Consider the following 17,349-nt stretch of genomic DNA (forward strand, 5'->3'; position numbering starts at 1 on the left):
GTAAAAGTTTACAGCTATCATGTCAAACAGACAAGAGATAGAAAAAAAAAAGATATTGAACGGCTTCTGCTACATAGGTATTCATTTAGCGTCGCACTTAGCGGACTCAAAAGAAGCACGCCATCATGTTTACGCACGCTGGCGCAGCGCTGTCGGGTGTATAAGGAAACCGCCCATTATTGTGCTGGTTTTGATGCCCCACATGATGCGTTTGAAAAACTGTGCAAGGCTACTGTGCTGCGGTGCCCATAAAACTGGGGCCACGGATTCATCGTTCATATAAAAAAGAAAGAGGGTAGGAAAAAAGGCCAAAACGATAGCAGAGCGTGGTTTCGATCCACGGACCTCTGGGTTATGGGCCCAGCACGCTTCCACTGCGCCACTCTGCTGTTTGCGCTGCACTGCAACGTAGCCTATATTAGAATGCAAATTGTAGTACAGATTGAACCTTACTGTTGAAAAAAAGGATAGAAGAAAAACCAAAAAAATAGCAGAGCGTGGTTTCGATCCACGGACCTCTGGTATATGGGATATGGGATATGGGATATGGGATATGGGATATGGGATATGGGATATGGGATATGGGTTATGGGTTATGGGTTATGGGTTATGGGTTATGGGTTATGGGTTATGGGTTATGGGTTATGGGTTATGGGTTATGGGTTATGGGTTATGGGATATGGGATATGGGATATGGGATATGGGATATGGGTTATGGGATATGGGTTATGGGTTATGGGTTATGGGCCCAGCATACTTCCACTGCGCCCCTCTGCTTTTTTTTTCTTCATAGCCGATTCCTACATGCTAAAACAAAAGTAGAAATGATAAAAACAGCAGCAGCCTACTTGGCTGACACGGGAGAGGTTAAAATCTTCGCAAGACAACTAAGTCGTCCAGAACAGCGGTCCATTCGGGCGATTCAGCTTGCGCACGATACACTTCTTTCAGGCTCACAACACTTTCGATGAAGTTTTCTTGCACGGAACGGACATTAACATCGGCATGTCGCACTTGCATTCGTGTCCTCCAAAGGCTGTAGAGGCCCAAGAGCATGATTAAATCATATGGCACTCCTCCTTCGTTTGTGATCGGCAAAAACCTGATGCCGTATGGATGCAGAGGAAAATCTTTTTTCACGGTTCGTTGGAGGACATCTCAATGAAAAATTGGGTCCCAACATTCAAGAAACACGTGCTCCACCGTTTCAGGCTTTTTGCATAGTAGGCAGTTGGTCGTCCATGAGACGAAAATCCCCTTTTCATGCAGCCACGTCTTAACAGGAAGTGTATTACAATGTAAATAAAGAAGAATGTTTTTATGGTTGGTTTAACCGGCATTCCTTTAATTCGTTTTAAGACGTCTTGTCCTGGGCCTCCACGGTGCGGTAAACGATAAATGGGAATCGGCAGCACTGTTTCCACAAGATTCTTATACAACTCTTTTTTGGAAACATTACACAAGTACTCAAGTGAAAAACGCGCGTACAGTAGTCGAAAAGAAAGTACAACTTCTCGCATGTACTCATTGACAGCACCGCGCATACCTTCACAACATGAGTGAACGATTTCTGGGAGAAGTCTCTTACTTGGATAACAGTCCGCAGAAAAGGATCCCTTGGATCTCGGAGAAAGATAAAACGCGACACAACTTGGCGCAAGAATAGGTGCACGAGGCCGAGCCCTCCTCGTTCTACCGAAAGAAACAAATTGGTACGGCTAGTTCTCTCCCAGCTTGATGCCCAAATAAACGCAGCAAACACGCGATGCATTTTTTGAATGCTGGCCAGACTCGCACACAGGACATTCATCATGTACCACATTTTCGAAACAAGGAAAAGGTTGCAGATGGAGGCGCGTGAAAACATTGATAACTGCCTGCCTTGCCATGCATCTGCTTTCTCTCTCTCCCTTGAGCATTGCTCGTTCCAACTTTCACTTGGGTCTGGATAACAGTTAAGGGGGCGCCGAGATATTGCGTTGGCAGGCATGACCACGCAGATGGGACAAGTGATGAGGCCTCGTTTCCCAGTCACCGTGCCAAAATCCAGAGCTCTTGCCCAGTTTATCATACACCCCGTTTGCTTGCAAAATTTATCAACGATACTGATCACTTCAGTAATATTGTCTCGATTGGAACAGAATACTGCGATATCGTCCGCATAAGCGAGGATTTTGACATGTGCCGACTGCAATCGAAAGCCCGAGATGCGGTCACTTTTGGCAATAGCTAAACATAGTGGCTCTAGGTAAACCGCAAACAAAAGGGGCGACAGAGGGCATCCCTGCCTTACTGACGAACGCACTGCCAGCCTATCTGTGAGGTCACCATTTAGAACAATGCGCGTGGTACAGTTTGCATATGCCATTCTGACGCCTTCTATGATAATGCGGCCAACGTTACCGTGCTCTATTATGTGAAAAAGTACATCATGTGACACGCGATCAAAAGCTTTTGCCAAATCCAGCTGCATCATAGCAATGTGGTCCCCCATCGCATCACAGCATTCCAATACAGTACGTGCGACCTGTACATTCGTGGCAATGCTGCGTCCTTTAAATCCGCAAGTCTGGTGCGGTCCAACCAATTTTGTTATTACGCTCTGGAATCTCCTAGCTGGGACCTTCATGAATATCTTGTAGTCAAAGTTGGTGAGGCTTATCGGGCGATAGGACCCCACCAGCAAACGCTTCTCTGGGTCATCTGAATTTGGGATCAACACCCTGTGCGATCTGGTGAATGACAGCGGTACTTGCTCACGTTCATACGCCTCATCCAGCACTCTTAGCAGTAACTGAGCGACTATGGGCTTAAATGTTCTGTAAAACTCGGCGCCCAGCCCATCAGGTCCCGGAGCTTTACCGGTCTGTAAGTCGTCAATTGCAGATTCTATTTCATTCTCAGTTATGGGTACCTCAAGGCTCTCCTTTACATCATCCTCAAGTCTTGGCATGAAAGACAAAAAGTCTGAAGAGAAAGCATAACCAATCTCTCTTGCTTGGCCAAGAAGGTCGTTGAAGAACTTTTGAAATCACTGCTGGATTACATTGGCATCACATGAAATTTCAGCACCATTTCTTATCGGCAAGATTTCTTTGTCAAGCGTACCGCTTTCCATCTGTTAAGGCTCGCTTTGTCGGCGTTTCACCGGCCCACAGTTTTTGTGCCCTTGCGCGTATAACTGCTGCTTTATACCTTTCACTATCAAGTCTTTCAAGCTGGCTTTTCACATCCCTTATATCTTTTGCATATCTGCCGGGCTCGTAGCTTTTCATGCTTAATAAAAACTGCAGTTGCTCGCGCGCTGCTTTTTTTTTGTTTTTCTTTGTGTCGGTTGGAGCAACTCTTTTCTATGGCTTTACTTTTTAGCCACTGTTTTAAGTCTTCCCACTGAACGGCAAAAAGACTGGGCCGCTCCTCGAGCAGCCTCTGCATTTCTTTTACGATGGCTTTTATAAATCCCTCGTCCTCCAAGAGTTTGGCATTGAATTTCCAGAGATTCCAGTTGAAGCGCGTACACCTTTCTTTCACACCGAAACCTCCTATCACAAGACAATGATCACTAAACGCCACAGGTTCAACTTTGTAACCTGTGCAAAGGGGCACAAGTTCAACAGATGCATAAATGCTATCCAATATGGCATGGCTATCACGTTGAAAGTGTGTGTATAGCGGTCTATTACCGCAGGTAAATATGCTGCCAATATCCTCTAAGTTGTTGTCATTAACCAAAGCGTTTAATAATTGTGCACTCCTACAACGCACAGGCGGATACTTCACTCGATCGGCAGCGGCACACACACAGTTGAAATCGCCAAAAAGCAACAGCACTTTATCACAAACAATGTAAGACTTCAATCTGTTAAAAAATGCTTGTCGTTCCGAGTCAACGTTCGGTGAATACACGCATATAATGCGCCAGTATAACTTCGAAAAAGAAAAGTCAACTGCAAGAAGGCGTCCACTTGGACAAGAAAAAATCGACTCCACACTGATGCCTAAATTATTGCGCAGAAAAAGGGCGCACCCACCCGAGGTGCCAACAGAATGGCAAACACAGATATAAAAGAACGCACTAAAGGTGAACACCATACGCCCAGTAAACTCCTCACTGTCAATCTTCGTCTCCTGTACAGCTACAATGTCCAGCGCATTGTCAGCAAGAAGACGATTAAGTTGACATTGGCGCTTACGAGCACCAAGACCCCTCACATTCAATGTTGCTATGCGCAAAGCTGTGTCAAGTTTCATCGCCATGCGCGAGGAATAGCCGACATATGATGTACAGTGCCCACCATAACAGACGAAACACTTCTAGACTCACATTGCGCTCTGTGCGGCGTCGCCAATCCATTAGTCCGTTTGCAGGCACCGGGAAAACCGCTAGGCAGTCCTCCGCCAGCCTTTCCAGACCTTTGAACTACCTCTGCTTGGTACTTTCACCCACAACCGCGGAAAAGAGGAACACACTTACACAAACACATTGCTGCGCTAAGGAGGCGGCTTCTCCGCCTGCCGTGTCTCGGCCGCAAAGTTGGGCCGTGGTTTCAAAGACGAGCGCCGAACTCCCGGGCATTTCGACGGCGGCTCGTCAGCGCCAGCTCCTACCTGTGGCTTTTCACCGACGCTTCCCTCGTGGGGGCGCTTCCCAGCTATGAGGCCGGCAGCCTCCTGGTTGGAATCCATGGCCTCGCTGTTGTCCGGTCCTACGTTATCGGGATATTCAGCAACAGCTCCCGTCGCTTCCTTCTGCGTGCTCACGGGTTCTGTTGGAAGGTCACGCTGCACTGGTACGTCCGCCGCAACTGCGGTGGACGTCTTCACCTCTTGCTTCGTCAGGCGCGTCAACGTAGGTCCATCCCGTGTCGCTGGCTGCCCAGTTTCACGGGCCGCGTCCTCCGCGTCCGCCTCGTCCATTAGCAGCTCAGCCGAGTCTTCACTGGTCCCGGGGCCAGCAATGCTCGCATAAGTGCGGGCACATTGGCCGTCTTCGTGGCCGAATTGTCGGCAGGCTCCGCAACGTGGGACTCGACACTCTTTTCGAATGTGGCCCGTATTGCGACAGCATAGTTATAACGGGGGCCGGCCTGGTATACGACGACCAGCGCCAACTCACCGCTAACGTTCAGCTGGTGCGGCAAGTCGTCAAGCTTAACTCCGGCTTTCAATTTTAGTGGGACGAGCCTCGTTGTCGATCCCATTTCTAGCACACCCCGCACTCGCCAACGCTCTCGAGCGATTTCCGTGACTTTCCCGTACGGCGCAAAGGCAGCACGTACGTCGTCGTCCTGTACGTTGTGCAGCAGCCAGTGCAGCTTCAGTCGCACATCCTGATTGGTCGGCTCAATAACCAGGCAGCGGCTTTCTTTCACAAGCATTTCACCGACGCTCAACATCTTCGTTAGGGCTTCGGAATCCTTGAGAGTGACTGCCCAGACGTGGCTCATCCGATACGCCCCCAGGGCGATAACATCGGGGAGCAGCGCGTGCTGAGCTAGGGTATTCCGGAAATCCTCGACCCGGTACGGGCGGGCTCTTATATCGGCGTGCAAAAAAACTATTTACAACGAATCGCCCTGTAGGCAATCGTGGCAGAAAAACCTGATAAGCATTTTCCTCATCAGTAAACTTGTTTCCGTGGCCAGACATGGCCGCTGAAGCCGCTCCTACGGAGCCCGTCATCACACGTCCGTCACGCTCGGTGGCCGGAAGTCGAATATCGCCACTCTGCTCATTGCCCTGCACAGCAACGTAGCCTATATTAGAAGGCAAATTGTTGTACAGATTGAATCTTACTGTTGAAAAAAAGGATAGAAGAAACAGAAGACAAAAACCATAGCAGAGCGTGGTTTCGATCCACGGACCTCTGGGTTATGGGCCCAGCGCGCTTCCACTGCGCCACTCTGCTTTTTTTTTAATGCTGGGCTTCGACAGAATACAACAAAACAACATACACGGGTAGACACGCAAACTACAAAAAGGTAGCCTACAGCCCCCAGAGGGCAGGCCTTGTCAGTTTAAAATTCCCTGAGTTCCGTCAAAGGTTGGAGCTTTGAAAGCCACTAAAGGGGAGATGCTTGGGTTTTCAGCACCTCGATGAACTTGTGCATTGTCTGAAGGAAATATAATCGCGCAGGCCGCGCATCCGGGTCACAACGAAAGCCTGCCATTCGGGAGCGCCATATGCTATGGAGGCCCGCGAGCATTACTAAATCAAACGGCATGCCATCTTCTTTTGCTGTAGGCAGGAATCGAATTCCATACGGATCCAATGGTAATTCTTTTTTGATGGTCCTTTGAAGGACGTCACAAAAATATACCCCATCCCAACACTGCAAGAAAACGTGGTCGATGGTTTCTGGTTGTTTACATATAAGGCAGTTGGATCCCCAAGGTAGGTAAAAACCCCTTTTTTTCTTGGAAATATTTTACAGACAGGGTCCCGGTGTGAAGCTTGAAGAAGAAATTTTTTGTTCCCGGTGGTGCCTGCATTTTTTTCACCCGTTTCAGGACATCTCTGCCTGGGCCTCCGGAGCATATTGCCCTGTACATTGGTTCCGGCAAAAACACGTCACATACATCCTTGTACAATGTTTTCCGCTGAACACCATTAAAATAATTTTTTTGAAAACCTCGCCGTCAAAAACCTGACGCTAAACACAACCTCTTTAAGAAAACAAAAAATACCGCCAGTCATAGTCTCCGTTGCAACAATGAAATCTGGCACAGCACGCCCGAGCCTGACTTGGCATACGGTACGTAGAAAGGGATCTTTAACGTCTCGGAGAAACAAAAATTTGTTTACTATCTGCCGTATGAACAAGTGCCCCAGACCAAGTCCCCCTACCTTGACGCTCCTGAACAAATTTGTCCGGCTGCACCTCTCCCATTTTGAGGCCCATATAAAGACAGCGGAAATACGGTGCAGCTTTTGCACATTTACCCGTGAGCAGTGGAGTACTTGCATCACGTACCAGAGCTTGCTTACCAAAAACAAACTGCACACAGTTGCTCTTGCAAATACAGACTAATTAGCAATTTTCCATTTTTCGGCTGTCTCATGCGTTTCTTCAACCTGTGTTTTCCAAAAAGGCCCAGTTCCCTGTAAAATTCAAGTGAAACACCTAGGTATTGCACGGGTGTTGTCACCCAAGAAACGCTGGCGAAAATAGCTGGAGTTGACGGCCATTCTCTGTGCCAGAATCCCAGCCACTTGCCCGAATTCACCAAACTTCCGGTGACCTCACTGAAACCCTTTACTGCTTCGATTGTCCTGCTTATGCTATCTTGGTTAACGCAGAAAACAGCAACGTCATCTGCGTATGCTAAGAGCTTCACTTCTTATGCCTGTACACGAAAACCATGAATAGCCTCATTTCCTATAATGTTTAGGCAGAGTGTTTTAATATAAATACAAAACAGCAGGGGGCTGAGATGACAGCCCTGGCGTACCGATCTCTGCACACTAATTGGGGCCCCCGAGGTCTTGTTTACTATTAACCTCGTAGTGCAGTTGCGGTAAGCCATGGCCACACCCTCTCTGATAACAGAACCAACGTTAATGTAATGTAGAATATGTCGAATGCAAAGCAGCAATTCGTGCGCCACACAGTCGAACGCGTTCTCAAGGTCAATCTGAAGAACTGCGACCCGAGCATATATTGCGTCACAACACTCAAGCACGCACCTAGCCTAGTGTATATTCTGAACAATGGAACGCCCCTTGATCCCACACGTTTGGTGAGGTCCGACTATTATATGCATTACGGTCTGTAGCCTGCCTGCAAGAACCTTCATGTAAATTTTGTAGTTACATTTGTGAGGGCTATGGGCCCGTACGATGTTACCTGTCTGAGTTTTTCTGTTTGATCGGTTTTTGGTATGAGCACAGTATGCGAGGATGCATATGATGTAGGCAGAGCATGCAACACATACGCTTCACTAAATACCACTGAGGGGAGCGGTGCTAGTTCCTTCTTGAAAGCTTTATAAAAAGCCGCGCTCAGGCCGTCAGGCGACGCCGACTTTCCTGAGTTTAATTTATCAATAGCCTGTTCCAATTCTTGTTCGCTAATTGGCAGCTGTAATCTAATTCTGTCTGCGTCATCAATACGTGGCATGGCCCCTTAAAATATCTCCTTAAATCTTCCCATGTCAACATGCCTCGAAGCGAAAAGCGCTTGATAGTACTAAAAAAAAAGCCTTTGCTATGATGTCATCGTCAGATGCAGTGGCACCGCCCCATTGAATTTCCACGACATGGTTTCGCCGAGCGTGCTCCCTTTCCATTCCTAACGCCCGTTTTGGTGGGTGTTTAGCTCGCGGCGAATTGCTCAGCTCTCGCGTGCACAAGTGCGCCGCGATATCGCTCTTTCTCTATCGTTTCTAGCTTTTGTTTGGTTTTTCGGACGTCTTCACTGAAAACACCCGGTGCCTTGCATTCCTGAACTAATAACTTGGCCAGTAAAGACTTCAAATGTGCCTCGCTTAACCTTACTTGAAAACGTATGCAGCTGGTTCTTTCTATTTCATACACTTTTATCTGCTGTTTGCAACTTTCCCATTCTTCTCCAGCTGCTCGACTGTCATTTATGGTTATTTTATTAATTTCCTGTGCTGCAAACTCGGTGAAAATGTCGTCTTCCAGACGCTTATTGTTGAATTTCCAGAAATCCAACTGGAAAGAGTTTTTACGTTTTACCGCGCCTATACTGCATTTCACCAAGCAGTGGTCCGAGAAAGTTGCAGGAACAACATCGTAGCTGTGACACTTTGGCGACAGGACGACCGATACAGATATTTTATCAAGGCGGGCATGGCTACTTCGTTGAGTTGAGTTGAGTGGTTGTAAATTACCGGTGGGATTAGCCTTGCAGTTGCTGCCGGCGATTGCTCCACCGTAGCGACACCTAAATAGAAATCACAGAAGCACTGTCCGCAAAAACCCAAATAGACACTCCTGAGGTCACCATGTGGATGCCAAATCCTTGTCCTGCAGGTAAAGTAGAAGAAGGCGAGAACCATCCCTTCTACTCGACTGGCTCCCGCGCGGGAAAACAATGTCCTGAAGAGAACTGTGAGGAACTCCTGCCTTCTTGAGGGATCCGAATAACACAGCCCGTTCCGCGTTGTACAAAGTACAGCACAAGAGGTAATGTTCTATGCCACCACACACACCACACGTTGAACACAATGGTGACAACGCTAGGCCAGTCTTATACATCCACGCCGGCATACGAGCAGAATCCGTGCGAACGCGGTGCAGCAAGGTGGCTTGGTAACTTTTCAGACCCTTGGTCACACTTGGCTGATGAGGAGAGCTCCACAAGAACTGAAGTGGCACTACACCACCTCTCTGAACATTTGCTTGACTTCATGAGGGACTCCATGTACTGGAATCCCGGAGAGAGCTGTATGGGCGAGGTTGTCTGCTATCTCGTTGCCTAAGACACCTATGTGCGAGGGCACCCATTGAAAGCTAGAGAAGCCTTTGCTATGTAGATTCTGCACCAAGGTGGCTTCAATGTCTTAGGTCGATCTCGAAGGTCGAGACCCAGAGAACGAAGAGTATTGAAAGCCAAGTACGCCCGGGACTCAGATCTCTTTCGAAGGCGCTGTAGAAGCTCTCTCCCGGCAACAGTCTCTCTGAGGCGGCCAATTTGCAGCAAAAGTCTTTGTGAAGTGGCTAGCCGAAGAGGTTTCGATTGAGACTCATACAGTACTGCATTGTTTGGAGCAGCCTGCGGAACGCCGAGAGCCCTCCTTAGTCCCATTCTGTGCAAAACCTCGAGGCGTTCCAGCTGCGATACCGAGGGGGAAATTAAAGGGAGCTGGTACATTATGCGACTTGTCACCAGGGCATCGTGAAGCCTGATCATTGAAGCAAGATGGTTTCCCCATTGCTCACTAGCAACTCTACGAAGCACATTTAGACGCGAAGATAGTGAAGCCACAATCGAGTCCACAGCTCGTCGCCACTGCAGACGTGAGTCAATAGTGACGCCCAAAAAACGTATGTGGTTAACCTGACGAAGGCAAGACTGATCAAGGTCTATGCTCAGCCGCGCATACCGTCGTCCCCTACCTGGAAACAGGACGAAGCCAGATTTTTCCACCGAGAGAGTCAACCCAACACCTTGAAGGTAGCTTTTAACTGAAAGCACGGCCTGTCGCGCTAATAGAGCTAAGCGTTTGTGTTGATATCCGGTTAACCAAAGACAAATGTCGTCTGCATATATCGACATATGGACATGCCTACAAAGTTTTTGCACTTTTGCGGGAAGACCAGCCATGACAACATTAAAGAGCGTTGGAGACAGGACACTACCCTTAGGTACCCCTCTCGATACCGCCCTTTCGGAGCTCATTGTACTGCCTAACCGCACTCGAAATTTACGATCACTGAGAAATGAGTGAATGAATCGCAGAAGATAGCCCTGTACGCCTATGACCTGCAGACTATTCACTATTGAGCTCTGGAGGACGCTATCATAAGCCTTTGATACGTCTAGGAAAATAGCTAGTGTTGAAAGTCCGAAAGCACTCTGATGTTCAATGTGGCTTATCAAGTCCAGGACGCCATCTTGGGCGCTTAAGCCTGTGCGGAATCCAGTCATGCATGTTGGTAGTGCCCTTTTATCCTCAAGCCACCAAGACAAACGCTTACTTGCCATCTTCTTCATGAGCTTAGCCACACACGACGTCAGCGATACAGGACGATACGAGGCCGCGTCTGTCATCTCTTTGCTGGCCTTCAGCAGTGGGACTACACAAGCCACCTTCCATGAAGGGGGAACGTCACCAGATTCCCACACTCGATTGAGATAGGTTAGGAGCATCTTCCGGTGTTCGAGAGGCAGGTTCTATAACATTTGATTGGTAATGCCGTCAGGACCTGGTGCACAGCGATGCCGCAGTCTGCGGAGCGCTGTCTGTAGTTCTCGAAGTGTGAACGGGGCGTCCATAACAGACGGAGACGTAGCAGGCAGAGCGCAGGGATGAATGCCTGGTCTGGAATTTACAAATGCATCCGCAAATTCCTCTGCCAAGCACACGAGATGTTTCTGCGTGCGCAATGCAAGCGCCTCGAAAGGTTTACTCGGACGAGAGCCACCAGCAAGACTGCCAACGACACGCCAAATTCTCGTTATCGGTGAGAAAACAGTCAAACTAGCGCAAAAGGATGCCCACTGGGACCTACAGAGCCTGTTCGCATGACGCCTAATGGCAGAGTTGAGCCTGTTGAAAGTTGTCTTCAAGGCTCTGTCGTCCTTCTTCCGCAACAGTTGTCGCTCCGCCCTTCTGCGCGCTGCGCAGAGGTTCCTGAGTTTTAAATCCGGAGTCGGAAAATGATCAGGTAGCTTGAGCGCCGTGGTAGCAGCCATCTTAGCATAAATTATTTTGTCTGTCACATCACCGGAAACACGGGCTAAGTGCTCCCTGTGTTTGTCCCAATTAACAACATGGCAAATTTTAGGACCACGCAGATGGAAGTCGGCAGTAAACACAAATATCGGGTAGTGATCACTTCCCATTCGGTCAGCTCTAGTTGACCACTGCACACGGATGTCAGGTGAATGTAAGGTTAGATCTATAGATGTGGGTGAGGTTCGAGGCCGAAAGAAAGTGGGACTTCCGTCATTGGCCACGCACAGGTCCAAACTGTCGATGACTTCTACAAGTTGGCGTCCGCGAGGATCTGTGTTCCTGTCACCCCAGGCAGGGTGGTGGGCGTTGAAGTCACCGCAGATGATTCTGGGTGCTGGGCAGCGGTCACAAAGTTGCTGGAGGAACAAAGCCATATCGACCTTCTTCCGCGGAAACACGTATACTGATGCAATGGACAGAGTTCGGAAGGCGAGCCGAATCCTCACAGCCACTACCTCAATACTGTTGGTACAAAGATCGGTGACGTTCAAAGCCACATGAGTAATCTCCCTTCGTATGTAAAGGGCGGCACTTCCAGCGGGAAAAGACTTTATGCTGCAATTCTTGTGGGCGACGTATCCCGGCAAAGACCTCCCGCCTGGCAAGCCAGCCTCCGAGAGGGCCAGTACTGGAACACAGGTCTCTTTCAAGAACAATTTTAGTTCTGCTAATCGACATATAATCCCAGCGCAGTTCCATTGCATGATAAACGGCACTTTTCTAGGGTTTTTAGTTGCAACCGGTTGAAGAAAACTAGCCATCTAGGAGTTGAAGTTCTCTGCGAAGGCGGTGATCAAGGTCTCAATGGAAAGCACCAGCTGTATAAAGTTCTTCAAAGTGCCAGGCTGCATCGCTTGGCTATATGAACGCAGGACATCAAACAAAACGCGTAGAAGGTCGGAGAGATTCTGGCTTTTGAGCTCCTTATTTGCTGCACGCACTGGCGCACCACTTCGACAAAAGACGGGGACCGGGACCCACTCTTGGCCACGGTAGCTGGTGTCTGCATCTCTTTTAAGGCAAGGGGATGTCCTCCATGCTGTCGAGTTTTGCTGTGATCTGGTCGCTGAGGAACATGGACACTTTTTGCAGAAGCAGATCGAACAGCCAGCTCACCCTCGGAGGCCGTTGCCGACTTGCTCGGATCAGGTCGTGCAGCGACGTCGATTGCTATCACGTCCCGAGCTTCCGACTCGAGCGCAGGGAACTCTTCACTTCCATGTACCGGCTTCTCAATAGGTTGTGGTTTGGGGCCACTAATGAAGGACTTGCGACGGTGTAAGGCGCTTACACGGAATGTGCAGCCACTAAAACTTGCTGGATGGTCACCTCCACTATTAGCGCAAGCAAAATCTGCCTTGCACTCTTTGTAATTATGGCCACCACCACACCGCTTGCAACGTTGATCTTTGTTGCAATCTCTCGCTACATGTCCAAAGCGTTGGCACCTGAAGCACCGGGGAGGAGTTTCAACGAACTCGTGGACTGCATGTTTGGTGAAACCAAGGTCAATTATTCCAGGGCGCTCCGTGTTGGGAGCAAACGCTAGCACAATAGAGTTTGTAGGCTTCGCTGCCCATTATTGTTCTCAAGGCTCCACCCGGCGCATTAACCTTCGCACGTGCAGAACACCTTGCGGTTTCAAGTAGTCAAGAAGGGCACTTTCCGAATACCACACTGGTCCTCCCCTTATAACACATGTGTTAGTCATGTAGGAGTGTGGCAACCGGGCTTGAACTCGTATGCCACCGATCTGAGAGCATCGCAGAAGAATGTCTACTTGCTCTTCCGTTGAGATATCTAGATGAAGATCCCCTTGCGTTGTGAAGCAACTGCGAATCGGAGCAGATCCCAGCAGTACTTTAATATCATCGAACAGCCTGATAGGGTTCCACTCTCTGAAGTCAACACCTTTCTCTTTCGGCTGAACTATCACTGGGATGCCGACTGTCCGGTGACTCACCACTTTGAAGCCATCGTTGTCCATTTCCGCCATGTCAGCCACTTCCTCGTCAGAGGCGACGATAGTTGAGTCGTCCCCACTGAGCGATGATGACGCACTGCACTGCTGGACGTCCCTGATGACTGGCAGATCCCCGCCATGTGATGCCATGGCCGCCTCCGCCCCACTGGGCTCCTTCCGATGGCGCTGTCCCTTTAAGGATACCGGCGCCGGAGCTGCCGTACCCTTCCCGTAGAGACAGTACCGCCTTAAAGACGCGCCCGTCTTCCAAGGATGGAAATAACCTAGTTAATAACTTGAAAAAAAGGCAAAATTACTGAGCTGAGGTGACAACAGATCGAGCAGCGTCGTCTTCCTCTGTGGCTACTTCGTTGGAAGTGCATGATGTTCACGCACTTGGCTACTTCGTTGGAAGTGCGTGAACATCATGCCGTGCTTTTATACCACACATTCAGTTACGTCCTCCAATGCAAACTTATCGATCAAGCGACGGAGAAGTTCTGTGCTTTCATCGCGGTGGGACCGCGTGCTGGTTCTGTCAGCCGCGCTCAAGATACAATTAAAATCTCCTAACAACACCATGCGTTTTTTTGTGCTTAAGAAACGCTGAGTGCTCTCAAAAAAAGCTACCCTATCCTCGCCCACGTTAGGTGCGTAAACGCAAATTAGTCGCCATTCAGAGCAGGCGAAGGCAAAATCCACTACTACACAACGACCCGAAGGGCACGATGTGTACGCCTGCACATCGAGGCTAGGCAGCTTTCTTATAAACACAATGCATCCGGCAGATGTGCCGACGGCATGGCTCACGACCGCATAGAATCTTGACGTAAAACGGTGCACAATGCTCTCGGTGTCTTGTTCCCCTTCCACTTTCGTTTCCTGAATAGCAAGCAGATCGATATTATAATCTGTTAACATGCGGTGCACTTGGCTCTGCTTCCTCTTAGCGGCAAAACCTCTGACATTGAGCGTTGAAAAAGTCAAGGAGGTAGCAGAAGCCATATTTAAAACGTGTGAAGACGCCGAGAGCACAGTGCAAACCTTTAACGTCTAGCATGAAGCTAGACGCCGTTGCCACCACCGGAGCCGTCAGGAGCGGATGTCTGGTTTTGCTGCGGAGGCAGGGGAGGCGCCTTCTCGGCGACCCGCTTGCGTGCCGCAAGGTTGGGCGTTGGCTTGAGTGTTGATCGCCTGGACTGGGCGGCTTTTGCTGGCGGCTCCTCAATGCCGCCAGCTGCGGGCTTGTCCTCTTCGTTGTCGGTCAGGTCGTGAGGTCGCTTGGCTGGGGCGGCGACGGTCGTCACACGGGCGCCGCACTGGTCCATCTGTTCCTCGCTGGTTGGTGGTTGGTCGACATTTTTAGCCGGATGACTGGTCCCGTCTCTGGACTACGCTTCATTTGTCCCAGCAGGAATTACCGTCCCCGGTTACTTCCCACCGCCGCTGGCCGTGTTTCCGTCGCCGCTCGGGTGCCCCGAAGACTCCGTCGTCACCTCCGGTGTCGTCGTCACGTCGGTTCCATTTGCCGCCTCTTCTGTCTCGGCGACGTCCATAATGTGCTCCGTCGTGTCGACCCCCATTTCCAGCACGGTTGCCACTGCGCATGTGCGGACGCAGTCGCTGTCGGCGTGGCCGTAACGCCTGCATTTAGAACACCGGGGCATTTTACACTCTCGCCGAACGTGGCCCGTGCCATGACAGCGGAAGCACTGCATCGGTCGCCCCGTCGCCACAACAAGGGCCAACTCCCCGGAGACACGTATATGGTGAGGCAGATCGTCGACCTTCAAACCAGGTTTTAGTTTTAGGAGCACAGTTCGTGTTGTAGATCCCTTGTCGTGGACGCCTTGGACGCGCCACCGTTCCCGTGTAACTTCGGTTACCTTCCCGAACGCAGCAAAAGCCGTCCGGATGTCTTCATCGGCCACGCCTTCCAGCATCCAGTGGAGCCGTAGCTTGACTTGTTGGTCTTCCGGATCGATGATAAGACATTGCCGTCCTTTCACTTTCAGTTCTTTGAAGGCGAGAAGCCTCTTGGCTCCTTCAGCGGTCATGACAGTCACAGCCCAAACGTGATTGATTTGGTACGCCCCCAAATCCACCCCGTCAGGGAGCGTACCAGCCTGTGCCAGCCCATCACGAAAATCCTCGACCCGAATGGGCCTAAATCGAACATCACCGTGCAGAAAAAGTGTGTTTAAAACCACACGTCCGGTAGGCCACTGTGGCAAGATCACGTGATAATCCGTATCTTCGTTTCCCTCGATCCTGTTTCCGCGGCCAGCAAGGGCCGCTGTCGCCGCTCCGCCGGAGCTCATGATCCTGCGTCCGCACCGAACGGTTGCCGGAAGTAGAATGATGCGCCACTCTGCTGACTGCGCTGCTCGTAACGTAGCCTATATTAGAAGGAAAATTGTTGTACAGATTAAATCTTACTCTTGAAAAAAAAAGGATAGAAGAAAAAAAACTATAGCAGAGCGTGGTTCCGACCCACGGACCTCAGGGTTATGGGCCCAGCACGCTTCCACTGCGCCACTCTGCTTTTTTTTTCTTTATTGCCTACTAGGCATTAAAAACAAATACAACACGTTAAAAGGTGCTATCTGAACAAAGACAGCACTCGTAGGTTAAAACTGTTTCAGGGCAACAAGGTCATTCAACAGAGTTTACCATTCTGGTTTATGAACTTTTTCCTTATACGCATCTCTTAGGTAAGCAATACTCTCCACAAAGTACTCTCTAGCGGGTCGCACATTTTGATCTGCATGATGGACACCCATTCGTGTCTTCCATACACCATGCAGTGCCAACAGCATAAACAAATCATACGGTGCGCCGTCTTCGTTATTAACTGGCAAAAAACGGATGCCATACGGCGTTATTGGAAGGTCTTTCTTTAGCGTTTTGCAGGATGCCCCAAAGAAAGACTGCATCCCAACAGTCCAAGAATATATGGTCTACAGTTTCTGTTGCAGCATATTAAACAGTTTGTGCCCCATGGGACATATATCCCCTTCTCTTCCGACCATGGCTTCATGGCAGTGTGCCACTATGTAAGTGGAAAAAGAAAGTTTTCTCCGATGGCCACACGGCCATCTTCTTCACTCTTTTAAGAACATCATCACCCTGACCATCACCATTCAGTAAGCGATAAATTGGCACTGGTAACATCAAATCTGACAGGTCCGCAAAGAGCCGCCTACGTTTTACGCCACTAAGGTACTGCATCGAGAATCGCACTTTCAATATTTGAAAGGCTCCAACCACTTCACGCAAATACCCCTGCACACCTCGACGATGAAACCCTTGCGTACAAACCAGAAATTCAGGTAAAAAGTTTTGCAGCCGCACTTGCATCACTGTCCTCAAAAAGGGATCCTTTTGGTCTCGCAGGAAAATGAATCTCGAGACAACTTGCCTTAAAAACAAATGTACAAGACCCAAACCACCATTCTGCACTGAGCGAAACCAGTTGTTCAGGCTCGTGCGCTCCCATATTGATCCCCACACATACACAGCTAACACTCTGTGCAGCTTCTGAACACACATTCTTGTCATGAACATCGCCTGCAGCACGTACCATACTTTCGCGACAAGGAAAAGGTTACACACTGTTGCGCGAGCAAAAATGGAAAAATCCCTACCACCCCCTTTAGTTGTTTTCGAACGCACATGCTCAGTTTCTTCTCGCCAATACTGTGTCGTGTCCTTGTAGTGCTGAATTGGTACGCCTAGATACTATGTAGGCACGTCTGACCACTGAACACTTTGTAATACGGAAGGAGAGTCTTCCCACTCCCCTGCCAGAAACCCAGGCATTTGTTCCAGTTTATAACACTGCCGGTACATCTGCAGTATGCTGTGGCATCGTTCAGGGCCTCCTTGACACTTTCTTTGTCCTTGCAAATAATAGCAATATCATCAGCATACGAAAGCACCTTCACTTCTGTTGACAT

At 49.4% G+C, this 17,349-nt stretch overlaps 2 non-coding genes and 2 pseudogenes across 2 annotated transcripts; all 4 read right to left on the reverse strand.

The window, feature by feature from the left end:
• Positions 1-317: 317 nt before the first annotated feature.
• Positions 318-389, reverse strand: TRNAM-CAU (transfer RNA methionine (anticodon CAU)). The gene has a single exon. It is a non-coding gene; the product is annotated as a tRNA-Met (tRNA).
• Positions 390-4,491: 4,102 nt separating this feature from the next.
• On the reverse strand, positions 4,492-5,682 carry LOC144123962 (uncharacterized; annotated as a pseudogene).
• A 154-nt stretch (positions 5,683-5,836) lies between these two features.
• On the reverse strand, positions 5,837-5,908 carry TRNAM-CAU (transfer RNA methionine (anticodon CAU)). Its single transcript has one exon. It is a non-coding gene; the product is annotated as a tRNA-Met (tRNA).
• A 10,112-nt stretch (positions 5,909-16,020) lies between these two features.
• On the reverse strand, positions 16,021-17,349 carry LOC144123217 (uncharacterized; annotated as a pseudogene).

Source organism: Amblyomma americanum, chromosome 3, assembly GCF_052857255.1.
Source record: "Amblyomma americanum isolate KBUSLIRL-KWMA chromosome 3, ASM5285725v1, whole genome shotgun sequence".
In the NCBI taxonomy this organism is placed as follows: Eukaryota; Metazoa; Arthropoda; class Arachnida; order Ixodida; family Ixodidae; genus Amblyomma; species Amblyomma americanum.